A 12663-nucleotide genomic window follows, 5' to 3' on the forward strand; every position below is an offset into this window, starting at 1 on the left:
CCTTCTGTCTTCGCAGCGTCTCTCTGGCTTCCGTATATTCCATCGGGTCACCCCCTTTCCGGCCGCCGAACGGCCCGACGGTCATCTAAACTTTTCCCGTAATTAGTTATAAATTTCATTCGCGTTCTACGTAACAATATTCGTGCGCGGCCGTCCCCGGAACATCGTGTACCAATGTGTGCGCGCGAGGGGGACGGGGGTCAGGAGAAAAGGAAAAAGAGACGGAAAGCAGAGACGGAGGGGCGTGTGGAGGAGCGAGAAAGGAGGCTGTGATAAAGAGAGAGAGAGAGAGAAAATATATGATGGTGGTGGTGGTGGTGGAGGGGTCGAAGTGGTGGAAAAGCGGAGTTCGCGAAAAAAGGAGACGGAGAAAGAGGAAGGTGGCGGAGGAAGGACGGAAAGAGCGAAGTCGGGCGTGCGACGAGGAGGTGGTCGAAGGGGGTGAGAGAGAGTCGAGGAGAGGCCAGAGGTTTCCAGTTCCCGCCAGTGGCGCTGGGTAAGCTTGAGCAGGGGTGGGGAGACGGGCAAGAATGGTGGTGGGAATGGAAAGTAGAGGGGAATAATATTGTTGCCGGGGGACCGATGGGAGAGGGTTGAAAGAGAAGGCTGGAGCTCCGCCGTCGGTGGGGAGGGGGGCGCACTAACGAACGACGAACGAACGAACGAACGACGAACGAACGGCGAACGAACGAACGAACGAACGCACGCGGCGGCGGATAGAAAGAGAGCGGAGCGGAGAAAATTCGAGCTCTCTACACCCTCTAACCGGAGCGGGCAGGCGGTGGTGGGGGTGGCGGCCATTTTGCGAGCCGCGAAAAACAGCCCTACCACGAGAGATAGCGCGAAGGGGGTATCCTGCCACCGATCCCGCAATCCTTCCAACCCCCTGCCACCCCTTCGTTCACGCCCTTACTCTTTCTCCCTCGAGTTTCTCTCTACCCTTTACGGAACTACGTCAACCCCCTCGACGGGGGAGGGGGAGGGGAGAGGGGGGACGTGTGCACAGCACACACACACACACGCAGATACACACTCGTAGGTCTCTCAGCCGCTCTTATTCCCTTGATTCCCCCTACGATCCTGTATTAAGCGCAAAATGTGGACGAACATTAGGCACTAACGTTTTACTTTAAAAATACATTCGTGTTTGGGAGAGATCTCCTGCTACCGTACGAGCCTCTCGGGCTTTTCCACAGGGGTTGATTGTCTTCTGGAGGATGCATCTCGGTTAGATGGAGGGTTAAACGAGAATTGTTCTCCTTTATTTTCTCTCTCTCTCTCTTTTTTTTCTTTTTCTTTTTTTTTTTTTTTTTTTCGTTTGGTTCATTCTGAAAGAAGGAATGTGTATGGTTTCATATATATGTATACACGCATATCGGTAACGTTTTCGGTTATTGGAAATTACCTTTAAACCGCACCACGAATTTACCGTTCCGTTGTTTCATAATCGACTTAAAAATATTCCCCCGCGGTAGAAATTACGGGCGGAGCTCGGTTCAATCATTACCCGTATCCAAAACGATCGATCCTCACGGTGATTATCGGATTACCGAAATAACAACCGAAAGGTATATCAAACACCGTATATTATCCGTCTCTGGTAACGAGCGTGCCCGTGTCTTCTCCTCTCCCTCCCCCTATTGTAGAAACATAACTCGAGGCTCTATCCCACGATAATTCCCACCATACCGGGTGTAACCCGATTTCTGGAAACGTTTAGACGCTGGAACGGCGCGATACTTAATTAACGCGTCGCCCGTGAAATCGAAAGTCCCCGTGACCCACATATTCCCGGGAAATTAAATTATTGTTATTTTCGGAATCACCTGTTGGCAATACTCCATCTGATAATAATCCAGCCGAGCCGCAGAAGCGGCGCGGCCGATATATCTCGCGCGTTGCTGATTTTTCGATATTTTCCACCGAAAACTTTGACACCCCCGACAAATTACGGGTATTGGCCCGCTTTATCGGCGATACACCGCCTGCCCCGATATAATTACGTAATGCCGATGATTGTTATACTGTTTACATTATTACCCCGTTGCCCCGGCTATTTATTTCGTGCACGCAACACGTGGCGCGTTTTTGCTTCTCGCGTTGTCCCGCTCGCGCTTGTCCCGTTGTGCCATTTTTCACGACGCTCGCTCCGTCCCCGACCGACACACAGTGCCTTCGATCATGTGTCCCCGTCCGATCACCCCTCCATTCGTGCAGGGTCGCCGGACCGGAGGGTTCGATTGATTTTAATCTTGAAATCGAATTCGAATTGGAATCGAATCGATGTACTCTTTTTTTTTTTTGAGGGGAGGGATTTTTTTTTGTCTTTTCTGCTCTTTTTTACACCTTTGCGGTCGGAGGATGGGCCAGTTTTATTAGAATATTGGTTTATGGAACGATTTGATTTGATTTCTTTTTTTTTTTTTTTTTTTTTTTATTGGATTTGGTTAGCAGTTATTCATGAGCATCGTGAACGTTCTCGGGGAGATTTATGAAGTACGAATTTTGCGGGTATAGGTGATTAGCAGCTTCGTTATGGTATTATATTGCGTCAAATATCATTCGAGTAATTGATTTTATGGATCTTTGGATTATTTTGAATTTCATCGATTTGAGCATTTCTGTTTCAAGTGAAAAGATGTATATGTGCATCTTGTTTCGTTAAATATCGAATTTATTTTCGAGATTTAGATTTAGTTGTGTTGGTGGGAAGATTAAATTTTGATCATAATTTCTTTTGAGATTTTTTTTTCTCTTAGAATATTGTATGCAAGGTCAATCGATTCAAATCTATCAACTCGTTCAAACATGGCAAGCTTTTAGTTTCGACATCAAATATTTTACACGTGGCACAAATTTTTTCCGATACTATTTTTACCGATAAAAATCGCCCAAAAAATAAGATAATTCGATAAAGTCTACCAATTCCATCAAGGATAGGTCACTTTCGATTTCGATATTCTTTCCATACGCTCATGTATATCGACAAATATTTATCGATATCAACTAAAATCAATTCCTCTTTTTTAATCAAATCTAAATTAAACGCGTATACAATTATATAGAAACAAAAATTTCAATTTATACTCTCTTATTTTTTTGCGATAACAACCAAGATAAAGATAAATTCTTTATTTCTCTAATTTTTAATCTTTGATCAATTTTAAATTATCTAGAAAAAATTTCGATATTTCTTTCACCGTTATTATCGAAAATGAATATAAGTATATACATTTAAATATCATTTATCCATGATTCCTTTTATCCTCAAATTCATACCAATTAACTTTTTCCCTTTTATTTATTTTTCCGTCGATTCAAAATAATAATCATAATCACTATCCAATATTTCTAATATTTAGATACATCTTACGTCTTAAGGCTCATCGAACCCATGAGTCGTATTATTTCCAAAGTTAATTTACGAACTCGAAGCAACATTATACACGCGTATAAGATAATTCCTTTCGCAAAAGTTTTTCACAATTTTTACACGGATCGCATTAAGCAAGTACCCGTCAACTCCACGGATGATACGGACAATAAACGCGTTAAACCGGTCCGTTCACCACCACGTATCGATCCGAAGCATTGTGTCACGGATCGTGTTGTCGGGGTCGCGTGTCACCTATCTCCTTTATTCGGCCGGCATAACGGTGCATCGCCCTTAAAGCGAGCGGCCGGTGATCGGTCGTCGAACAGGTTTTCCCCACGCGCAACCTGCCTCGTCCCCGAAAGCCGCAGGTGCAACGAGCGAAAAATTGATGCCCACCCATCCCCCAAGCCGCTCCACTTTATTTGAAGAGGTTTCGCGCCGCGTTCACGAGACTTCCTCCTCCTCGTGGGATGCCCGCGAGGGGTTGGAAAACGGGGGGGATATTTCGAAGGCGAGGACAGGGGTGGAAGATGGCGGGAGAGATGGTCCAGCCGGAGGACAATCGAATTCGCAACAGCCCTCGCTCTTATTTTCTCCCGGTCCCCCGGCGACCACCCGTCTCGACCCACTCCTCGGCCCTTTTCCTTCGAGCGCTTTTCTACGACTCGCTTTCCCTACGAATCCCTTCCCTCCTCCTTCTCTCTCTCTCTCTCTTTCTGCCGGGACGAGGGGGCATTACGTCCAATTACAAGAAGCTTTCAGCAGATCAAATTCGGTGGCGTGGCGGAGTTTTGATCACGACCCAGAAGAGCGGCTTGGATCAATTGGAAACGAGGCTGGCGGTAAATTCGTTTCCCTCCCTCGCAAGGGGGTGCACGCCACCCTTGGTGCTGCACCTTCCTTCCTTCCTTCCTTCCTTCCTTCCTTTCTTCTTTTGATCCACTCCATGCCTCCTCTCCTCCCCCTGTTCGACTTTGTTTCAACAATCGGTGGCTCGACCGATTGGAAATACTGCGACACCCGGGCGAAAGCGGGATTTTCTCTTCTATTCACCCCGACGTCCTCTCGACGCCGCGTTTATCGCGCTCCCACCGCTTTTAACAGCGGCCGACTCTGATCGTTGAAGCGCGAGGTCGCGGTCCCGATACAACGCGGGAAAAAAAGCGCGCGCTATGGCGAAACGCTTCGAATCGTTCCTTTGTGTGTTGGGCACCGCGTTTCTGGAAAGGGTATCCGATATCTCTCGTCGCGCGGGGGCTCGGATAGACGGCTAATTCCCCGACACGCTTTCGAGAAGTTGCAGCTCCGCTCGACATTTTGTAATTTCGCCGCGTTATGTTTTAAGCGCGCTTTAAAAGCGTGGTGCAAACAGAGGGTTTGGTTTTTATTTTTGGGGTTTTTTTTTTTTTTCCTTTTTTCGGTGAGATTATGTTTTAGGACAGTCTTTGACGATCTCTGGACAGGTCAGTGTGCACCGAGATATCGTAGTTGATATGTAAGATAGACACAAATTAAAAAAAGCGGATTGAATAATCAATGTTTATTGGAGATTAGATTGTGGAAATAAAAGAGGAAGGAAAAAAGATTTTTCAGGTAATGCTTGAAATAAAAGAAATAATTTCGTAGCATTGAAGTATCTAATTGGAGGATTCCATGGATATAATGTTTATAATGTTTTAATGCTTGAAGAAACGATATATTATTTCATCAAAGTTTTACTTTTCTCCTATAAATCTTCTGAAATTGAACTTGTACTAGTTCTTTTTTCTTTTTTTAATTCATTTGTACAATACACAATTTATCGTGTCATATTTCAAATAAATAAATTCTTTATACAAGTAAGAAACAAATGAGTAATTTCATAATTTATTTCATAAAGCATGAAGATAATTAGTACTATACGCAATTAAATATTTAATGAAACGAGATACGATATACGAAATACACAAGAATCTTAATAATGAGATAAACGTAGAAACGTAGAACGCTTGTTTTTATTTTCAAAAAGAATAAATGTATTCTTTAAAAGTATGAGAAGAATTTCAAAGTTGAAATACATTCGTTGATTATTCCTTTCTCCTAGATCTCGAACTATACCTTTCACTTTTATTAAAAACTGTAATCAAAATTCATTTTCCTATATCGAGGAACATTTTTTTAACGAGATCTCCACCAATAAACAATGTTTCATGACTATAACAGTCTCACACGTATCATATCAAATTTTTCCAATTCCAAAAAATATCCTTATCTCCTTCCCTCCCACAAATTCGAATACAAAATTCGAAACACGCGTCGTCGTATTGGAAGAAGCAGCGACGAGGCGAATAATCAAGAAAAATCAATCAACCCGGAACGAATCGTGAACCGATTCGATTTATATCAGCAACAAGTATCCCCTTTAACGCTTCACCTCCCTTCCTCCCCTCCAGTCAATACCGCTTAACACACCATCCATTCCATCCAGACGTTTCGCGTTTTAAGTTTCCAGCCCGGAAGTCTCCCCCTCCTCCGTCAACTTTTACCCGGAAAATTCAATCACGCGGCGCCATTGTTACGCGTCTCAGAACAAATTATGCTCCACCGTTAATTTCATGCGGAAACATAATATACAAGAAGGCGGTGGGGGGAGGAGAATAGCGCCTTTTATCGATTGCTAAAACGAGGCGGCCAAGCGTTTCCGCCCGCTGGTGCACGCTGTATATGTGTATTTCCTGCAATTCCCTCCGGGATAAACACGTTTATTCAGATGCTAGACATTAGCTTGAACAACGCCGACAACTACGGGGTCGTCATGAAAATTACCTATGCGGGGTGGAAAATTACTTATGCGGGGTGGGCAGTGGGCGGTGGAAGAGACGCGGATGTAGATGTAAACGCTCAACTACCGTGGAAAAATGAATGTGCCGTCTGCGCCGGGATGAGTTATATAGATTGAAGTTTCGGAAAAAGTTCGTTAAAAATGGCCAAGAGGAAATCTACGGAGGGGGGGAGGGAGGAGGTGCGCGCACGCGTACGTACGTAAGTCGACGTTTACAAACGACCCTTTACATTTGTCGCCGCTGTGAGATATATCTTATGACTGAGAACCGCGAAAAAAGATCTGTTGCATCGGGTTGTCCTCCTCCCACCAACCGTTTCGCTCGCATCGAGTTCTCCTTTTCTTTCTTTTCTTTCTTTCTTTCTCTCTTTTTTTCTTTTTTTTTTTTTTTTTTTTGCAAACTGACGAGATTTAGTGGCGCTTTTTTTTCCTCGGTTGTTTCCTCGGCGTTTAATTCGGAGGACAGGTGATGATACATTTTTGCGCATCTTCATAACCGTTCCGAGCGATATACATTATTCATCGCGAATTATTATCTCGATTTAGTTCAAGATTTTATTCGAAGGAAATTATTTTTATTATCCGCGTGAACGATTCTAGGATCTCGTTCCTCGATTCTGGGAGAGTTAGTTTTCGATGTAAGAGGAGAAAAGGGAAAAAAAATAATTTTTGAAAAGAGATTGAAGGACACTGCAAACGAGGATAAGAAGATAAAATATTTGTTATCCAAAAATAAAAGAGATATTATTATTTCGAAATAATAGAAATACTCGTAGAAAATCTTGCTCTGACAAAGTAACGAGTTTTATTCTAATTTTTCTTGTTCATCATTTTCATCCAAAATAATTTGCTTTCCAAATAATTTCTATGCAATTATCTGATCATCGTAACGCAATACTTTCTTATTCCTGCAATTCTTCAAATTTTCTTAAATCGTTTTTTCACTTTCTACAAATATATATATTAACAAACAATATTTTCATTAATCCTGCAACGTTTCATTGCAAGTTTCGGGCTGGTTACATTAATCCCCGCAGCCGAGGATATCAACGAAAATCCCCGCTGCTCGGGGACAATAAAGTGGCCTGGGCATAAAGTTGGCGATGCAAAAGGGCACGATAACGTCGCGGGAATTCAATCATAAAAACTGAGGGGGAGGAGGAGGAGGAGGAGGAGTAATCGTTTCATGCGCTAAGTGGTCTCTGAAAGAAATTTCCGGTGAAAGGAGCGAGATCGGAGCCAGAGGACGGAGACTGACGCGTTTATCAGCAGAAAAGAGTCAAAGGACTTGGAGGCATAATGGATCCTGAGAATACCTCGTAATCCCTCGAAACAAAGTACTGTCACGTGCCAAGCGACAGAAGGACGACGACGACGACGACGACGACGACGACGACGAGGACGAGGAGGACGAGGACTTGGTCGCGTGGATAAGGTGACATCGGAAAACTGTCGTCCGCGGCCAAACAAGCATTAAGTAGGAAACGATAAGAACCGAGGGAGATTGCGAAATAATAGGCTTGGCACGAAATGTTTATACGGAAAATTACACGGTGGTTGTCTGAAACGGGATTCGATTCGATTTCGAAGAGCTATTCGAAGAGCGGAAATTCTCGTTTGATCTTTCGTGACGGAATCCATTCCCGGAAGAATTTCAAGGTAGACTCATGGCATTTCCAACCGGTGACGCGGTTTAAAAACGGGATGGTTTTCGCTGTGGCGGTGCAAAAATAATAAATATCCGGCCGATGAAAGAACGCGCAGATCGCGCCGGGCTTAAAGCCGGGGGCTTACATTAAGCGGCATGAAAATTCCTGTATTAAAATGTACGACAAAGCGGCGTAGATTCGTCCCGCGAACACATATTTTTTTCGAATAATTTCAATCCCCGGGATCGATAGTTTTTTTTTCTTCCCTTCTTTTTTTTATTTTTTATTTATTTATTTATTTATTTTTTCCCCTCCTCCTCACGCGTGCGTTGGAAAAAAACGACAGAGAGGATCGTCTAATCGAAGACCCGCGTGTCAAATAATCAGCTTTCTATCGTTATCGATCTAGCAGTGGAGAGAGAGGGGGAATAAATTGTTTTATCGGTGTTCGGTGGACACTTTGAAATATTTCCTCATGCGCCGCTGCTGTTTCACTTGCTTTAAAAAGGTATTAAAACACGATACTCGACTTTCGATTGAAAAATTTCGAAATACATATATATTGGGATTTAGAGTCTATTAGCAATTTTCTTCTTTTTTTTCTTCTATTTTTTTTTTCTGGAATTAAATTTTTATTGGAATTAATCATATGTAATTGCATGTATAAAATATGTAATGTAATAATATGTGTAATATTTATAAACATATTATACATATTTATTATATTATTACATAATACAATAATATACTCGATATTATTTGTATTATACGTAATTATATTATATTATTATATATACATATTACATATTTAATGAAATAATCTTGTTGCAAAAATGGCAAACGATGATGATTATTATTAACGAAACGATTCGAAAATATTTCCAATAGTCGAAACAATTTCAACTGTGTAGAGATAAATTACCAAAAGAAAGTAAAGAAGAAATGGTAAATTAATCGAAAATTTTTGTCTTTTCAAATCCATATTATACGACAATACGAGGAACGAGAAACGCGAAGAAGCAGCGGTGATCTAAATCATGCAACGCTTTAACAAACCGGACATTTCATGAACAAATCCAAATGTCCGACTGTACAAAGTCCATATACGGTAAATCCTCGAAATCCATGTAACATCTACGTCCAAACAAAACAGGGGGAGGGGAAAAAAAAAAAGGAAAAAAAATGGAGGCAAAAGCCATCTCTTCAAAACCATCGTCCCATCAAACGACCCAACAAAACCATGTTCCCCCTCCTCCCGCTCGATACAACAACGCTTTCCTCAACCGATCGATAGATCGTCGCGGAAATAAGACACGCGATCCCAATTTCCAGATTCTCTCAACAAGATATAAAGGGAAGGACAAATGGACAAACAATGCAACATCGCATTTCCGGTCGATCAAGCGATCGCAGATGTTGACACTGCCGTCGTTACATTAGTTCCCTTTGCGGGCGCGTCCTGTTGTTCTTACATTGCCTCTCCGTTTCCCTCTCCTTCGCACTCCACCCGCGGAACGACCGCCGACGCGGCTCGACACGCCAATAAACAATGAATACATGAATATGAAAATTTCCACGAGAATTCGCCCGCCGTATATCCACGGCGATGTTCTCAATGTCGCGATTATATTAGCACGCCTGCGCCCGTATCGATCGATGGCCGATTCGATCGCCGCGGATTCACGCGTGTTATCGGAGGTGTTCACAGGAATTATATGATCGTCGGATGTATATTTATAGATCGGTTGGAATTATAATTCGGACCGCTGGTGTGGGGTAGATTTTTGGAATAGATGTGGAGGAGAGAATGGAGGATCGAAGATTTTCTTTTTTTTTTTTTTTTGATAATTTAGAAGATTTAGACGGGCGAACAGTATTTGCTTTCGAAGCGAGGTGAAATTGATCTTGTCGGATGTATTGTTTTTCAAGTTAGTTGCTAGCGGATGATTTAGCGAATGATTAATTTAAAACGTAAGGAGAAACGTGGATATATTTGTCCAAATTAAAATTTTAATCCAATTTTTATGTTAAAATCGAACGGACAGAGTTTTTCACATTATGTTCTCATCTCTTTTATACATTTCTGACTAGATTTTAACGATATTTGACGAATTTTAATTATTGTATCTTAAAGTTAAAAAAAAACCTCGTACCTTGTTTCCCATTAAAAATAAAATAATTCAGTAATAACGTAAAATTTTTCTCATCAGTGAATTAATGCTTTATGATTTTATAATACCCGAAAATTTTTAATATTTCCACGAACGACATTGTCTTATCGCAAAATACGCGAAAAGCGCGAACACGAAACGGACGAATATTTCCACAAAAAATCGAAAAAAATATCCGCTTTTTCTTCTTCTTCCTTTTTTTTTTCTCCCCTCCCAGAAACAAACCCCGAGTGTCTAGCCTAAAGACAAAAGTATTTGTTTATTAACGTAACAACGCCGAAGAGAAACAGAAACGCGCGGAACGGAAACACAAATCCTCCCCCATCCCGAAACGGTTCGAAAAGGTAAAGAATCCCAGAAAATTGATACGAAAAATTCGAACTCGATTAACCCCCTCGATCGTGCGCTACGTTACTTGCGTACGGAACATTACCGAGTGGGGAGGAAATTATTCGCAAAAGAAGGAAAAAAAAAAAAAAGAGAGAGACTAGAAAAAGAGACGAAGAGGATAAAATAGGGGGTGAGGGTAGGTACCGCTCATTGTCGACTGAAATTCCCAGGCCCGGGGGCGTTTTCCACCACTTTCTACAGGACAGTTGAAACATCGAAACGCGGTCGAGCAAGCGAGCGAGTGGAACGGGGCCGAGGCCTCTCCTCTTCCATAATAACAGATGTAAATTACGTGCGTACATGGATAGGTACGCGTGGCGACTATGGAGCGGGTTGGAACGGTCGTGTGCGTGGCCAGAGAAAACCGGAACCGGTAGATGAATGCGCACGCTGTCGAACGCTCGCGAAGAGTGCACACGCTCGACCGGTGCGTGTGTCCTGGCGCACGGCGTATGGCCGCGGGTCGGGAATATTTGCAAGCCAAATTTTAATACCGGAATTAATTTGACCCGAGGAGGCAGACGAGTTTGAGGTAGTTAGGTACACCTATGCGAGCGAGGATGAGGACCGTCAGCCACCCCTCCCCCTCCTCCCCCTCCTCCTCTCTTACCGTTCGTTGATCCAACCACCGGCTCCTCCACCAGCTTCTCCTCGTGTGGAGGAAAAGAGGAGGAGAAGAAGAGAGAGAGAGGAAAGAGAGGAGAGAGAGAGAGAAAGGCGTTGACTGTGTGCGAAGGCCTCCTCCTCGGCCTTCGTCGTCGCATTATGTAAAAAGTGTAAGCTAATTTATCGACGTCGGACGCCACCCCGAAACTTTCCTCCGGCCAAGGTACTTTAGCTTTATATCGTGAATTATTATGGCCAGCCTGGCTTCACCGCCCCCCCCCCCCACCTCCCTCCTTCGCTCCTTTTCGGAGGCCGAGGAGGATTCGACCTGCTCTGTTCATCCCCCTTTCCTTCCTTTTCTTTCTCTCTCTCTCTCTCTGCTCTCGTTTTATTGTCTTCCTCCCCCGCACTCCATCTCTCTCTCTCTCTTTTCCTTCTCTCGTTCAGTATTTCGCTCCCTTTCCAACCTAGCGTCGTTCTGTCCTCCGGACAGCCTTCATCCGTCTCGCTCGTTCTCTCCTCGATACAAATGGCCAAAGTAAACTTCGCCATTACGAAGTGCCGTGCACGGAGGTCACCCCGCTACAGAGCCACCATTTTGGCTCGACCAACACCGCCGCCACCCTCGGGAGAAGCCCCCATCTGGAGTCGGGAGAAAGGGGTTCTTCCCCCTTCCTACCCACCGCCGCCAACTATCCAGCTTTATGGCGGCTCAAGAGGGGCACCAGAACTTACTCCGCCGTTGTCCTAATTGGTACTCGGTATTAAAAAGAGTTGAGGTCGTGGGAAGGTGGTGGGATGAGAGAGAGAGAGAGAGAAGAAGGGAGGGAGGGAGGAAAAAAATAAGCTGGAACTGTTCTGAAGGTAACTGCGCCGCGGAACGTAACGTGGGACGGGTTAATGAGATCAGGGGTTTTTAGTTGAATTAACAAAATATGCGTACTAACTGGAAAGAGCGCGGCCGTAATTTGCAGTGAGAAATGAAGCAAGTTAGGCGGCGTGTATGAAGGTTACTGGATAATATGGATGCTCCACTGCTCGAACGTGGAGCAAGGGTGGAAATTATCGAACAGCTCACCGGTTTTATCGGATAACCTGATTTTTAACAAATTGGAGATGATAGGTGAATTTAATGCAAAGTAGAAAATTTAATACCAAGGATTCCTAAATAGAGGATTATCTTTCTATACCGTCCAATAAAAAGTTAATGATCTGTTCAAATCAGATATATTTGTGCGACATGTTTCTTGATTGGTTTTATGATCAGGATAAATTTATCAATTTGGAATTGGGAAAAGTTTTTTGAACGAGTGAAATTGATAAATGTAATCGATGCTATTTTTATATATTCTCTGATCCATCATTGACGAAGAATATCTACGTCTCAGAATTATAAGTGGGATGAACTTTCAGTAATAATTTCTTGTTCATCATTGTTTCATTTGAAATTTTCCGTTTCCAATATATAACTCAATCAAGACAGTTAAAAACGATTTAACAAATGATTTTTTCCTAGAAGAAGTCTTAATCTTTAACTAAAAAAAGAATTATCAAAAATGATAAGATCTAAGTACCAAACGAATAAAGATTAAAATTCCGTTACTCAAAAAGATTTATGAAACATTCAACAAATTCTTCAGAATTTAAAAA

This window comes from Apis florea, unplaced genomic scaffold (assembly GCF_048593485.1).
Source record: "Apis florea isolate Af1SG1 unplaced genomic scaffold, ASM4859348v1 contig_3764_pilon, whole genome shotgun sequence".
Lineage (NCBI taxonomy): Eukaryota > Metazoa > Arthropoda > Insecta > Hymenoptera > Apidae > Apis > Apis florea.